Below are 15,378 nucleotides of genomic sequence, written 5' to 3'. Positions count from 1 at the left end.
CTCTACCACTGAGCCAACAAGCCAGGGCCAGATTTATGTTTAAATGAGTAGACTTTAAATAGAGCAGATTGCTCTCCATGTGTTGGGGAGCCTCATCCAATCAACTGAAGGCTTTAAGAAAGAAACATTCCAGTTGAGAGAGAGAGAGAGAGAGAGAGAGAGAGAGGAGAGGGGCAATTCTGCCAACAATTGCCATTGGACTTAAAATGCATATCTTTCCTGACCACTAGCATACCCTGCAGACTTTGGACTTGCTGGTCTCTACAATCATGTCAGCCAATTCCTTAAAATAAATCTCTCTCTCCCCACTCCCATATTATATATATATATATATATATATATATATATATGCATGTATGTCAATATATTTATATATATTACATACCTACACATATATATACACACATACACACACACATTCCATTGGTTCTATTTTTCTGGAGAACCCTCACTCATACAGGTATACATCTTATTAATTCCTTGTCCCGTGATGCCAGCTAGGGTGAATCCTTTCCCAGGTCTCCTGTCTTCATGCCAAGTAAAAGTTACCTAATCCCCCAAATTAGCTGGTTTAGATTCACTATATTTTCATTTCATGTGAAATTTCATCTCTTCTGTCCTAATTCCTATGACACCCCTCTCACTGGGCCCATCTGTCTCTTCCAGCCCTTTACCCCCATCCCAGACACAGCCTCAGTGCTAATTAGTGGTTGATGTCACTCATCAAATATGCAGATGGCACATGGCTGGAAGGGACTGTTAACTCGATAGGAGATGATTGCAAAAGATAGTGACAAACTGCCGTGCTGTCTCCAAACAAGTGGAAACGTCAAATTCCTACCAAGTTTAACACCAAGTCCTGCTGACAGTGAAGAACCATCAATAGCATAAATACGGAAGACTCAGGCAACAGTTGATGTGATTAACATCTGAGGCTCTGGTAAATCTATTTATCCAACAAGTATTGAAACTGACCTGAGTGCTGGGGTAGAGCAATGAGCAAACAGACGGGAATCCCTGCCCTCCCGAGATTTCAGTCTCCTAGTGGCTGGGGATCACATACTGAGAACACGTGTGACAGGGGCACTGAGCCCTTAGCCCAGTCAAACCTTCAACATGATCGTGGCCCTCGGGCAGGTGCAGACTGTCTAGCAAGAACAGAGCGAATTTGGTTGTGCTCCTAATAGCAGACTTGCCGTATTGAAATGGTAACCTTGACTCAGATGGTTGTGTTCCGAGGAGTTGAAGCGCAGGCGTTTGTGTGTGCATTTCCCTGGTGACAGAATTCACGGCTTTCAAAAGTTTCAGGAGTGTCTGTGACACTTGAAAGTTCTAAACCACGACCCATCAGATGCAGCTGCGATGTTGCTGGAGATGATGAGGTCAACACAGTTCACTGGCGTGGTCACTCAAAGGTGGAGAGAAAACGCAGTTCCTTCATTTTGACTATAGTTAATCTGGTCACTTTACGAATAAGCATAAGGGAATAATAAATGCTCAGGACCATTTAAGTTCAGCCTTGACCCGATCATTTATACCAGGGGTAGTCCACCTTTTTATACCGACCGCTCACTTTTGTATCTCTGTTAGTAGTAAAATTTTCTAACCGCCCACTGGTTCCACAGTCATGGTGATTTATAAAGTAGGGAAGTAACTTTACTTTATAAAATTTATAAAGCAGAGTTACAGCAAGTTAAAGCATAGAATAATAATTACTTACCAAGTACTTTATGTCGGATTTTCGCTAAGTTTGGCAGAATAAATCTTTATAAAACAACTTACTATAGTTAAATCTATCTTTTTATTTATACTTTGGTTGCTCTGCTCCCGCCCGCCATGAAAGCTGGAACGCCCACTAGTGGGCGGTAGGGACCAGGTTGACTACCACTGATTTATACTAACTCTCGAGGTAATGTTAAGCTTCCCTGGAATAAAATGCTATTTTGTCGCTTGCCTTCTCTGTCCCTGCCTTGCTCGGGAAGGTGACTCTGAGGTTATGGAAAGGGAGACATACATACACACATAACCCCAATTGCAGGAACATCCCCTGGCCTCCTGCTGGCCCTGGGTGTGCACTGGTGGGCTCACTGGGCCCCGTGCCCCTGGCTGCTGCTTGCCCCACCCCCCACCCCCCACCCCACCCCTGGGGCTGTCTGAGGAGGCTGAGCTGAAACAATTCATGAAATGTTCTCCCAACAGGTCAGAGTCCGGTCATGCCTGAAAGGCTTCCCCTCATCTTAGATCCTACCAGCTGCAGACCCCTGAGAGACCACCAAGTCCTCACTTCTTCCAGCTCACCTGTCTGCTGGTCCATGCCCAGGCTCGGCTGCAGACTCACCCACCTGCCTCAGCAGTCCCGGGGCCCCCTGGTGTCCCCACAGCATCGGGCCCCGGGGAGCGCGAATGGCAGCTAGCCGGGGCAGAGAGTTCCTAACCATGGACAAACAAAGCGGCCCCGCAGTAAATGACGCTGATTTTCCCGTGGTCGGTCTCTCCGAACGTCCCGAGGTGCACTCATGCGCGGGGGCGTAATGGGAGCCAGCGCTGTGATCAGCCGGAAGGAACCAGGAAAGGCTCCCGCCGCCCTGTTCTGAAGAAGGAGGAAGAAGTAGGCAGGTGAAGAAAAAGGTCTTTGGGTGAGGAGGCATAAATTTAAGCGAGGGCATAAAGGCACGAAACAGGATGGCCCGGTCACAAAGCCTGTTAGCGTCCGTGGGGGTCAAGTGTGAGGCAAGACGTGTATATATAAGGGAACAGGGTTGTTACGGGCTGAGCTATGCAACCCCCCCCTTTCGCCCCGCCCCCCCGCAACTTTCGTATGTTTAAGTCCTAACGCCCAGCACCTCAGAATGTGCCCATGTGTGGAGATAGGTCTTTAAATAGGTAATGGAATTAAAATATGATTACTAGGGTGGGCCCTCATCCATTATGTCTGATACCCTCATAAGAAGACATTAGGACCTAGATGCACACAGAGGAAAGAGATTGTGAAAACCCTAGCTGTATGCAAGCCAAGGAGTGAGGCCTCAGAAGAAACAGGCCTTGATGACATCTTGACCTCAGACTTCCAACCTCTAGGACTGTGAGAAATAAATTTCTGATATTTATGAACTATGATTCTGACGTTGACCCGTTTTTTAAAAACACTGAAGTGTTTGACCACTTTCCACCACTAGGGGGAAGCAGTCCACTGGCTATAATAGCCTTGTGCTTTGGGGACCTTGAATGGTTCTTTCCACTCAGATTCAGTCGGATCCTAATATGCTAGATGCCAGTTTCAAATTTTAATCAAATAATGAAAGCTCTTTCCACATTTAATATAACATAGCCTCCTAAGTACTGTGGGCATCATTTCTCAGGGAGGTATTGCAGGACCCTCGAGGACAGAAACTGCTAGAACTTTAAAGGTCTTACATTTTACCAGTAATCTGTAAAGTCACAGCCATAACTTTTTCTTTTCAGTTCGCTGGGGGGGGGGGGGGGTGAGTTATAAAAATGAAGTATTTGGTTAACTGATAACTCACCAAATATAAAAAGAAACAGGACAATCCTGACTGGATCATTTTTTCTTTTGTTTAATTCATAAAGCTTCACTGTCTAAAAGCTAGTATCATAATAATACATGTCAAGAAAATTTGAAAAACTATGAGATAGCAAATAAAGATTAACTGGCTCTTGCTATAAATATTTATTTGTTTATTTATTTATTTATTCCCTCTTAGGTGAGAGGAGATAGTGAGGCAGACTCCTATATGCACCCTGATCAGGATTTACCTGGCAACCCCATCATAGGCTCATGCTCCTGTACTGAGCTATTTGTAGTGCCTGAGGTTGACATGCTCAGACCAACCAAGCCATCTTTATCCCCGGGGCCACACTCAAACAAGTTCAGCCACTGGCTGGGAGAGGAGAAGAAAGAGAGAAGGGGAGAGGGAAGGGAAGAGAAGCAGGTGGTCACTTCTCTTGTGTGCCCTGACTGGGGATTGAGCCCGGGAAGTCCATACACTGGGTCAATGCTCTATCTACTGAGCCAGGGCCTAATTATTTATTTTCTTAAATGACTGATTTCCTAAGTTATTATATTTAAGTCAATACCTTAAATTTTTTCTGGAATAAGGAAAGCAGGATGGATGGATGGATGGATGGATACACAGGAACCATCTCAATAGTTTCCAAACCTGGCTGATGATCAGAATTACCTAGTGATCTTTATTTTTTTTTAATATTTTTATTTATTCATTTTAGAGAGAGAGAAGGAGAGACAGACAGACAGACAGAAAGGAGAAGCAGGAAGCATCAACTCCCATATGTGCCTTGACCAGGCAAGCCCAGGGTTTCAAACTGGCGACCTCAGTGTTTCCAGGTCAACACTTTATCCATTGCGCTACCACAGGTCAGGCAATCTTTAAAAACCTAAATCAGAAGGCAGTAGTTTCTTAAGTGTGTATGTGTGTATTCTGAGTTCTCTACTTTAAAGTTTAGAATTGGCATCTGGTAACTACTGAATTTGTGGGCAGTGCCACAGAAGGCATTCAGTGCCTGCAGGGTTAACTACTTATATTTAATTAAACCAAACTGTGGAGGTCAAACTGGAATTAAAGAAATTTTCAAAAGAAGAAATGATTTTGCAATACGGAAAACTGTAGGAGGCATACATTTGACACAGTGTCATCTAATAATCCATTTTTAAGTCAGTAATATTTTATTAGAGAAAGGGGTTTATTTGAAACCCCCACGAGCAAGAGCAGTTTGTCTCTGGAACTATTAGAGAACAAACCACTGAACGAGGAAGTGAGAGCCAGCACTCACTAAAGAACTTCATGGTATAAAGGAGGAAAAACATATGAAAGAAAGCACCCTACAGCATTTCTCAGAACTGTCGTTCATATTTTTTCATATTATTCATATTGCAAGGAAGATTATTCTCCAAGAAGATATAGCCCCAGGGGTTACTGAAGAAAGATCCCAGACCGGATAGTAGTGAGAATAAGAGAAGAGAATTCACCTTTACTCTTAGCTGATGGAGGCAGAAGAATTCAAGGAAATTCTTTAGAAGGCACATGGACACACGTTCCAGTATAAAGACCTTGAGACCCTGCCTGCCCTCTCCATTCCCAAGGGCGTATCCCTTCACCCCAGTAAGACCTTACCACCATGTTTTTTTTAAAAAAGTAAGCAGGACTGGGTGTCCTGCTAAGGCTGGATGACAGAGGAGCTGGGAGGGGGAGGCCGACCACCCCAGGTGAGACTCCTGCCAGAAAGGGGAATTCGCACCAGAGTGTCTCAGGACGGAAAGCTCAAACAGGCCTGAAAGCTAAGACAGGAACTGAAAACTAAAGAGCAACAGCCGTCGTGGGATGCAGACACCACCCAGCCGTGGAAGGCGTAGGAGGTTTTAAGGTAAGTCATGGTCATCGTCAACAGTCCAGGAGACACGTCAACAGTCCAGACAGACCAAAGTCCCAATCTTACGTTCCCAGAGAGAGCTAGCTGGTTAGGAAGACTCGTGGTTGAGTCCTGAACTCAGGTGTGGAAGGGAGGGGAAGGTTGTGATTCACTGGCAGCCAGCACGGCGCTCACAGCGGGCACTGCTGAGAGCAAAGGGCACGTGGGGTGTCCCCTGCCTCGGTCAGCAGACTGACTCAGAGGTACCCAGGGCCTGAAGACTCTCAGGAAAGCCCCTCCTGAGGTCAGAAGTAAGGTGGTGGGTGCTTCTTAAGCAGGACTGCTACTCACGGTGGTTCATGGGCCAGCTTCATCAGCACCACCAGACAGCTCGTTAGCGATGCGGACTCTCGGGCCCCACGCCATACCCCTGGAATCAGAAACTGCACTTTTACGAGACCCTTGGGCGGTTCTAGGTATTGGAGGTTAGATGATCTCAACCACCCAACCACAAGGGGCAAGTGAAGGCCACCAAGAATGACCACGGCAGACTTGTTCATTCATTAGCTTAGAAGGACCTTCAGCCTGAAGGTCCCTAAGTAAGGGCAGAATTACCTGAATTGATAGGTTGACCGAGACACTTGCCGCAGATAAGAAGAGTACTCGGATCTTAAACAGAGTGCTCAAGATATAGGAGTTTAGAGTTATATTTGTAGTCATCAGTAAAATTGGTGACATGGAATAAATCTATTTTTTCTGTATTTCACCTTTCAGAAACAAGGCAAAATACTCCCTTAGCTCCAGGAAAATCGGGACTACACACATCGCGTGCTCACAATGTTTCAGGCACTCTTTCCCGCACGTCACCAATCTCCTCTTCCTTGAATTTAATCCGTACACGGATTCAACTGGCCTTCACTTTCACAAACTATACAATCCGCTTGAATTTCTGGGCACCGATTTTCTAACTCGTTTCTACAGGTCTCAAATTTCAGGCTCAGGCAGAAAGCTTTAAAAACGCTAACTTTCCACTCCTACTCCCAGAGACTCCGAGTCAGAGGGTCTGAGCTGAGACCCAGAGTGCTGAGCCTTTACAAGCACCCCAGGTAAATCCGACCCGCAAGGGCCACAACTACGCTCTGAGAACCGTGGGCCTCGCGATGAATGGTTGCTTCCTATCCGTAGGCAGGCCGCCTCCTCGAGCGTGAAGAGGGATGAGGTCGAAAGGCCCCAGAGATGTGCTGGCTTTACTAACGCTTCTGTTCCCCGGGAGGCCAATGACAGCCAGCTGAGACAGGGAAGAACTTGGAGAGAATTGTCTGGCGGTGCTTCCCTGGGAGGGTGGGCTACCTAGAACTTGGGCCTCTGCTGCCCAGAGTGGAGAACAGCAACTCACATGCTAAGCCTAAAATGTTAGGGATTTTGTATTGCCCTCAGTAATTCTGTCAAATTGTCCAACCATACTACTGGTAGAAGCAGTAAATTGCACATTTATGCAGTGGATGCTGTAGCTTTATGTAAGGGTCACAATGAGAAAACGGAGGCAGGGAAACATGGGCTGATGTGCCCCGAGTCACACTGTGAGGTGGCTCTGAGGTGAGCCGTCTGGCTCTGACCCCAGTTTACTAACTACTACAGGATCTGCTGCTACTATTTTTTCTAAGTGAGAGGAGGGGAGGCAGAGACAGACTCTCGCATGTGCCTGACCAGGATCCACCCAGCAAACCCATCAAGGGGCGATGCTCTGCCCATCTGGGGCATTGTTCCATTGCAACCAGAGCCATTCTAGCACCTGGGGCAGAGGCCATGGAGCCATCCTCAGTGCCCAGACCAACTTTGCTCCAATGGAGCCTTGGCTGCGGGAGGGGAGGAGAATGGAGAGAGCATGTGAGAAGGAGAGAGAGAAGCGAGAGGGGGAGGGGTGGAGAAGCTAGGCATGCCCTGACCAGGAATCGAATCCAGGAAATCCACACGCCAGGCTGACACTCTGCCACTGAGCCAACCGGCAGGGCCTGCCTGCTTCTAATTTCTGGCACTTCTTTATTTTTTCTGGGTATGAATCTTTTGCAGATCCCATGGATTGCAAATACTTTTCCCCATGTTCTGGGGTTTGCTCTTTCATGCTCTTAGTGTCTTTTTCTTGAACAGAAGTTTTTAAGTAAAATGTAATTGAATTTATCAACCTTCTTATTTATTGTAATGTTTTTTGGTACCCTACTTAAGACATCTTTGCCTACCTCAGAGTCACCAAAATCATCTTTTGTGCTATCACCTAAAAGTTTGATTGTTTTACCTTTCACACCGATTTGGAAATGATTTTTGTGTTTGACGTGAGGTAAGGGTCAAAACTGACTCTTTTCCTCACAAAGATCCAGTTCACCCAGTTTCATTTATTGAGCTGAAAGGGCTTCATTTATTGAAAAGGATATTATTTGTCCACAGCCCTGTGGAACCACTTTATAATAAGGTATATGTTCAGATAAGAGTGCTAACTCATTTTTCAACATCAGTTTGGCATAACTACTGCATAAAATAAATTATATTGTGTAACACAGGAGGTCCAGGTCCAGAAAATAGATCTAGTGTTGCTGTGGGATCCCAAAGAAACCACGAAGGGGAGCAGATGGAGCAGACATAGCCTTTCTTTCTTACATACAGGGGCAGCCCCGAAGGCTGGTCGGTGAACGCTCTGTGCCCCACAAGGTGGGATCGAGGTTTATAATAACTAAGCCCTGGGCAGGGACTCAAGGACAGTTTTTGTCTACAGCCAGTAGGTGAGCAGGAGGTAGGGGGAAGGGTACACACCTGCTCTGTATTGCCCTCCTTGAGACGCACCTAGTGATTCAGTTCGTTCTTAGTAAAGCCTTAGTTTTGGTTTTAGTGCCCTGTATCTCCTGGCCAGAGGTCAGGATCCGTGACTATGGCCTCATGCGTTTGGGGAGGAGGCTGGGGAGGAGTAAGAGCCATGTCCAGCCTATTGGAATACTTTTTTGTTCTTTTGAAGATTTTACTTATTGATTTTAGAGAGAGGAGACTGAGAGAGAGAAAGAAAGGGGGGGGAGCAGGAAGCATCAACCCACAGTTGCTTTCATATGTGCCTTGACCAGGCCAAAGGTTCGAACTGTGACCTCAGCATTCCAGGTTGGCGCTTTATCCACTTCGTCACCGCAGACTATTGTAATACTTTTTCAATATTAGGATATTTTACTAAAAATCTGATCACAATACCCTAATCCCACATATATTTAAATTTAGATGTATATTTCCAATGGTGAAATGCCATGAATGTTTTATTGCAGCTACATTCTATACCAGAGCCTTCCAAAAGTTGCTGAAGAGAAAATTGCTCTCTGGGGGGGGGGGAGTGTACAGGAGGGTTTAGATATAAATGCAGAGATGAAAAATAGTAATCCTTCACCACACAAATTTATTTGTCCAGGCTACAGAAGATGACCAGTTTCTTTTTTACCCGGGGACTTCTCCAAACTTGTAATGGGCTAGGAAGCTGCATTAAGCAGAAGCATTTCCCAGCCCTGTGTGACCACAGAGTCCTTTGATCCCAGAGCACAGTCACTCTCAGCATGGCCTCCATTCTTTGTTTAATAGGGAGGAGAGAAGCCATTCTGTTCCTGTCCCCAAACCTATAAAGTCACCTGCGCTGACCTGGCTGTTTTCTTCCTCCTGTTCCTAGGGCACAGCCACCAACCAGGGAAGGGGCATTCCTCCACGTGTGCTTGCCGTACACTGGGGAGAGCTTGTGCAGCGTGGTGGCTGACTCCGGGAGAGAGGCAGAGAATGGCATGCTATTGAAGGTAGAATCAAGGTGACTTGGTGATGGACCGGATTAAAGAGTGAAGGAAAGGGAAGGCTTGCAGGTGGTAAAGCAACAAAGTGGACGCCCTGCTTTTAACCAAGACAGAGGACACAGAAGCAGAAGCAGTCCTGGTTGAGGATGAAGGAAAGAGGCAGCAGAACAAAACAGCTCCACTCCCCACAAGTGGAGTTTGAAGGACTTTGAGATATCCAAGTGGACATGGGCAATAGGCAGGCAGGTCTGGAGCGTGGGTGAGTCATCCTGGCTAATGACACCAGCTTTGCAAGCATAAGCATGCCGCTAGATTGAAACCAGGGGATTTGCCCAAGTAGAGTACTTGTGCTTGGTTGATATGTGGGCCACATACCTCATCTCAAGGAAGTCCTATACTTAAGGGACGGGGAAGGGAAAAGAGACTGGTAAGGTGTGGCCTCAGAGGCGGGAGATAAAGGTACTGGTTAGAGAACAAGAGTGGTCAACAAGCCCAAACACTGCTGAAAGGGCAGTTGGCAAGAATAAGGACTGAGAAGCGTCCAGTGCATTCTGCAAAGTGATTATTAACCTTGGCAAGAGCAATTTCAAAGGCCTTTTCGTCCTACTGGATCCTGGAAAAAATGCAGGTTAGCTCCTGTCACTACTCTGTTCAAAACTCACCAAGCTCTTCCAAATCACTCACTTTTCAGACTTTCAATGTTGGACCCAGCAAGGTGCCGTGCGTGTGTGTGTACCTAGTCTAAAGCTGTTTTACCGCATGAGCAGACCTGCACCTGTGTAACTCCAGTAGCGTAGCGAAACCGGGAAATTGACATTGGTACAACCCGTGCGTGCAGTTCTGTGCTGCCCTGTGCCCTGGGCAGAGCGGCAGTTTTCTCATCAGCTCAGTTGGGGCGGGGGGGGGGGGTGCAGCTCCAGAGCATTGTTTCTGGAAGCTCTCTTCTCCAACCCTCATGCCCCCCCCCCTTTAACAAACTCCTCTGCAGAATCATCCAGGGTGGCTTCCGCTGCCAGCAGCAGCCGCTGTTAGGCAGATATTCTGCTGTTTGCCGCTGAAACTGTGCCTCGCTTAGAGCAACATGATAAACAAGCAGTGGCAGACACGGCCACGGGTGTGGGAACGAGGGGCTCCTCCTGACAAATGCAATGAAACGTTCTGTCATCGGGCTCCTTAACCTCAGGAGCACTTGAAAATCTCGGCGCTCAATCAGGAGTTGCTGCTCCTTCCTGGGCTTTGGTGAATGACACCATGAACGTTACGAGGCTGACCAGAGTGACCAACCTCAGAGCTATAGGTGGGGTTATCCAGGCAGGAAACTCTAGGCATACCTGTTTGCGGTATAGGAACAGGGCCAGCTTTGTGTGTGTGTGATCTGTGTGGGCACACAGGTCCCCACACTTCGCAGGGTCCCACACTTGGTTTCATGCTTTGCTGTCACTATCTTATAATTCTTAATCATTTTTGAACAAGGGGCTCTATATTTTCCTTATGCATTGGGCCCTGTAAATGAAGTAGCCAGGTCTGGTAAAATATTCTAACCTAGTGATGGACCAATTCAGAAATATAGGTCCCAATTAACTCAAAGTCCCCTACCTTAATTCTCATGCAGCTAGTGAAATATGAATTGCGTTTCTTCCCACAAAGTACATAATACCTTCAAATGAAAACCAAACACTCCTCACGATGCTACTCTTCTCTGTGGAGTGTTTTGTCAAACAAATGTGCACGTTCTAAGGAGCAGCTGCAGACCATGCCCCCACCTGGAGACCAGCCCATTGGACAGTTTCTCAGTGTGTCTCTCACCATCAAAGAACGTCAAATAATGCTGTGGCATGCTAATTGGCTTTATTTATTTTTTATTTTTTTATTTTTTTGCATTTTTCTGAAGCTGGAAACAGGGAGAGACAGTCAGACAGACTCCCGCATGCGCCCGACCGGGATCCACCCGGCACGCCCACCAGGGGCGAAGCTCTGCCCACCAGGGGGCGATGCTCTGCCCATCCTGGGCGTCGCCATGTTGCGACCAGAGCCACTCTAGCGCCTGAGGCAGAGGCCACAGAGCCATCCCCAGCGCCCGGGCCATCTTTGCTCCAATGGAGCCTTGGCTGCAGGAGGGGAAGAGAGAGACAGAGAGGAAGGCGCGGTGGAGGGGTGGAGAAGCAAATGGGCACTTCTCCTGTGTGCCCTGGCCGGGAATCGAACCCGGGTCCTCCGCACACTAGGCCGACGCTCTACCGCTGAGCCAACCGGCCAGGGCCTAATTGGCTTTATTATCTAAAGTTTAACACTGCCAATATGCCCCACAAGAGTTTGTTCACTTCATAAAAAACAAACAAAAAACACAACAGAACAACCACAAGAAAAACCACACGAGAACGCAGACCAGGAAGAAGTGGATGCCCCACAGCTCTGCCCTCTGCCTCTGCTCCTCTCGCTCTGTGACGGTCCCTTTAGGGAAGGCATCAGACCCCTCGCTGTGAAACTGACCCTGTAGATTCTGCATCCTCATCTCAAGCTCTCATGGGACATTTTTCCCCATCTGCTTTCCCTCGCATGGTCCACTGTCACTTTAGAGCCAACATTTATCATTGAATTCCACATCACCCATCACCTTCGCAGCTCCTCCCTCCCTAAGCGAAAAGGGAGTGTTAGGGTCCCAAACAGGGTAGTGATGGGCACTCGCCCACATTTGTAAGTTGTCTCTCACAGATTTTGCCTTTCATTTCCCAAATGGAGTCATCCAGCAAGTTCTATGAGAAACTCATGCCTCTCGTCATCCTACCTCCTGCTAAAGGATAATTTTCCAAACAGTTAAAAATCATGGCTCTCCTACAGCTATAAAAATGAAGACATTTTTTAAACTCATGAAACAGACAGTTGTTATGTAACTGGTTCAAATGAGAATTCTGAGAACCCATATATTTATAGATTAGGCATGCCGAAATGAATCTGCAAATGAAGACAAAGCTGACTTTTCCGCAGCAGAGAGCTGTCGATTGGACTTTGATTGGACAAGACATAGTCTGCACATCTACAGACAAGACCTGTACTGCACGACATAACGATTTACCAAGTTGTGAAAGAATTTCTCTGGAACACGAATCAGATAACCCAGAAAAGTCTCCGCACAGTCTCTCTGGACAATGCATAGGTTTCCGCTGAAACACAGCTTTTCCCCTGGACTGTTCTGGGGAAAAGCTCCCTAAGGGTGGAGAAAGGCTCCACCTCCTCCAATCTGTACCAATCACACTAAAACACTCCTCCCAGCTCCTACAAAGAACATTATTGAGTCCATGTTGACTCCTGCATCACTAATAAACTTCTAGCCTTTCAAAATCCTCATTAATCTTGCATCACTGTGTTTTATAACCACCTTTTATTCCAGGCCGGCCTGATCCTTACAGCCCAAGCCAAGCCAACACCCTCCCACACACTCCTCCCTCTCCTGATGTCCTCCTCAATCATCTACATCCTTCTCATTCTGCTGCCTCATTCACGCTTTTAAAAAGTTGGCATTTATTAGCTGAAGGACACAAGTGGGACCTATCCTGCTCTTTAGTTGTCAATGCTACATTCATTAGACCTTGATCAAGCATTCATTCAAACATTTTATAAACACCTTGTGTATGTGCCAGTCTAGACTCTAGATTGAGGCACTGGAAATCCAGAGATAAAAGTCATGGCTCCCAAGATGCCCTAGGTACCAAACAATGAGCACACAGGTGATTAGCACTTTGAGACAGGTTGCTTTGGGAGCAAAAGGAGAGCACATAACCTAGATCTGGAATGTCAGTGAAGGTTTATGGAGGAACTGACATCAGACCAAAGTCTTGCTCAAGCAGACAAGGGGGCAGGAGGAACTGGAGCACAGAACATATAACTGTATGAACACTGTTGATTTTTTTAAATTTCTCTCTTTTTTTCCCTTAACTGAGAAGCGGGGAGGCAGAGGGAGACTCCTGCAAGCGCCCAGACCAGGATCTACCCAGCAAGCCCCCTAAAAGGTGATGCTCTGCCCATCTAGAGCCATTGCTTTGTTGCTCAGCAACTGAGCTGCTTTAGCACCTGAGGCGAGGTCATGGAGCCATCATCAGTGCCTGGGCAAACTTGTTCTAACTGAGCCATGGCTGCGGGAGAAGAAGAGAGAGAAAGAGATAGAGAGAAGGAGGAGGTGGGGGGGTTGGAGAAGCAGATGGTTGCTTTTTCTGTGTGCCCTGACCCGGAATCAAACCCAGGACTTTCACACACTGGGCCGACGCTCTACTGCTGAGCCAACCAGCCAGGACCTTTTTAAAATCTTTTTACAGTCATCATATATCTTGTCTCTAGCAGATCATAAAGTTTTTGAGGCCAGGAATACTTAAATTCCATTATATCCCATGGCTTATAAAAAGGAAAATATAGTAAACACTTTGCAGTTAGAGTATGAATGATGACTAAATCTTACATCACAAGTGGTCAATAATTCAGTAAGGACATATTTTTTGGGGGGGGGCTGTGAAATTTATTTCTCCCATATCACATTAGGCACATGAAAATGTAAATGCTATGATCCTTGAAGCCGAGAAGCAAGTGAGGATACACCAGGAAGAAAGTTATTCCTTGTGGGAGCAGCAGACAAATAAAATGAAGGGAACAGACTCAGCTGAAGGGAGATAATGACACCAGCTCTGCATCACGGTCGCCTCTGAAGCCCACAGAGCCCACGCCATTCACACACAAGGTTGGAGGACAAGTTTTAGGACTTAATTTTTGGTTGTAGAAACTGCAGCTTGATATCTTTGAAACAAGAAAAGAGCTATAAAGTGATTACAAGGACTTTTCTCTTTTTGTAGTGAATATAGATGAATTTGGGAGAGTTTATTGAGTTTATGATGCAACTGTGCTTTTGCGATCTAAAGGAGGTGGAAGCCAAAGAGGACCTCCCATCTCCAACTCTGCCGGCCTCCGAGGAAGGCCAGTCACGTCTCTCTGCTCCTAGGCCTTGAATGAAATAAACAGTCTCTCCTTTCTGCAACTGAGACCACGGCGGAGACTTTGCACACTTCAGGTGTGAATCCTGCCCAACACCATGCCCTTAGCTAAAATCGAAGGTCCAGCTAGGATCTGGCATAACAATTTGGGTGAGTTTCCTATCCCTTCTTGAGTTTCTGCATGTTCATTGACTTGCATTCAATCGTGTACATTTTTTCTTTTTCTTCCCAACTGTAAGGCCAGTAGCCACGGCCACGGTCACAGCCGCCCAGCCCATGCAGGTTCCCATTTGATTCGGACAGACGGTAATGAAACAACGGAGCCAAGAACTGGTGGGCTATTAGCTTTAATTCCAGCGGACAAGAAATGCACATAGTGGGAAAACACTTCCCTTTCCATTCAGGGCTCCCAAAGCCACTGACTTATCCGAGTTTTCCCAGAATCAAAGGTTTGTACCTCACCAGCCTTATTCACCTCTGTTCCCCATCTCCTTCTTTCTGCACAAACTGGCTTCTCCTTCAGCACTCTGCTATCTTGGCTACTTCTCCTCTCCTCCACATGGCCTTTCTCTGCTCTCCTCCAGCATGGGCTCCTCTGCCTCATTTTATAGTGTAGAAATCAAAACCTTTAATTCAATATACAAACAAGGAAGTCTCTGATACAAAGTCACTTAGGGTGGGAAAGGCTTAATGACCCTGCCTGCTTACAGCATGTAATACATCATATTTGCAAACTTATTTGAGCAACACTAACCATGTACCTTCTTTACAACAAAATACTTAAAACCCCCTTTAAAACATATATATTAAAACTTTGAGCACTATTTGCAAAGCTCCCATCTTAAAAAACAGTAAGTATTCGGTTTCCCGGTGCTCCTCGGAGCCCCGCCCCTCGCTTACGCCATAACCTAGACTCCGCCTCTCTAGAGGACTTGTACAGAGCCCGGGTCTTCGCCCCAGTCCCCACGGGCACGCGCACGATGGCCCGCCCCTGAGGCCCTTTCACAACCTCGCGTCCATCCCAGCACCACCCAGTCTTCTGGAGCATGATCGCTCGCCCCGCCCCCCTGGCACCCGCCCCGCCCCGAAGGCGCAGCACACTTGCTCGCGCGCACGTCAGTCCGCGCGCGCACCTGAAAGCCCCGCCCGTAGGACCCTCCCGCCCCGCCCCAGCCGCCCGCCGGTTCAGCCCCTGGTACCTGCCCCGCCCC

The 15,378-nt window shown here is 47.0% G+C and overlaps 1 non-coding gene across 1 annotated transcript; it reads right to left on the bottom strand.

Moving 5' to 3' along the window:
* Positions 1-11,375: 11,375 nt before the first annotated feature.
* TRNAT-AGU (transfer RNA threonine (anticodon AGU)) lies at positions 11,376-11,451 on the bottom strand. Its single transcript has one exon. It is a non-coding gene; the product is annotated as a tRNA-Thr (tRNA).
* Positions 11,452-15,378: the final 3,927 nt, after the last annotated feature.

The sequence above is a fragment of the Saccopteryx bilineata genome, chromosome 5 (assembly GCF_036850765.1).
Source record: "Saccopteryx bilineata isolate mSacBil1 chromosome 5, mSacBil1_pri_phased_curated, whole genome shotgun sequence".
NCBI lineage: Eukaryota > Metazoa > Chordata > Mammalia > Chiroptera > Emballonuridae > Saccopteryx > Saccopteryx bilineata.
The sequence above is the reverse complement of the archived record's forward strand: the minus strand, read 5'-3'. Positions and strand labels throughout refer to the sequence as shown.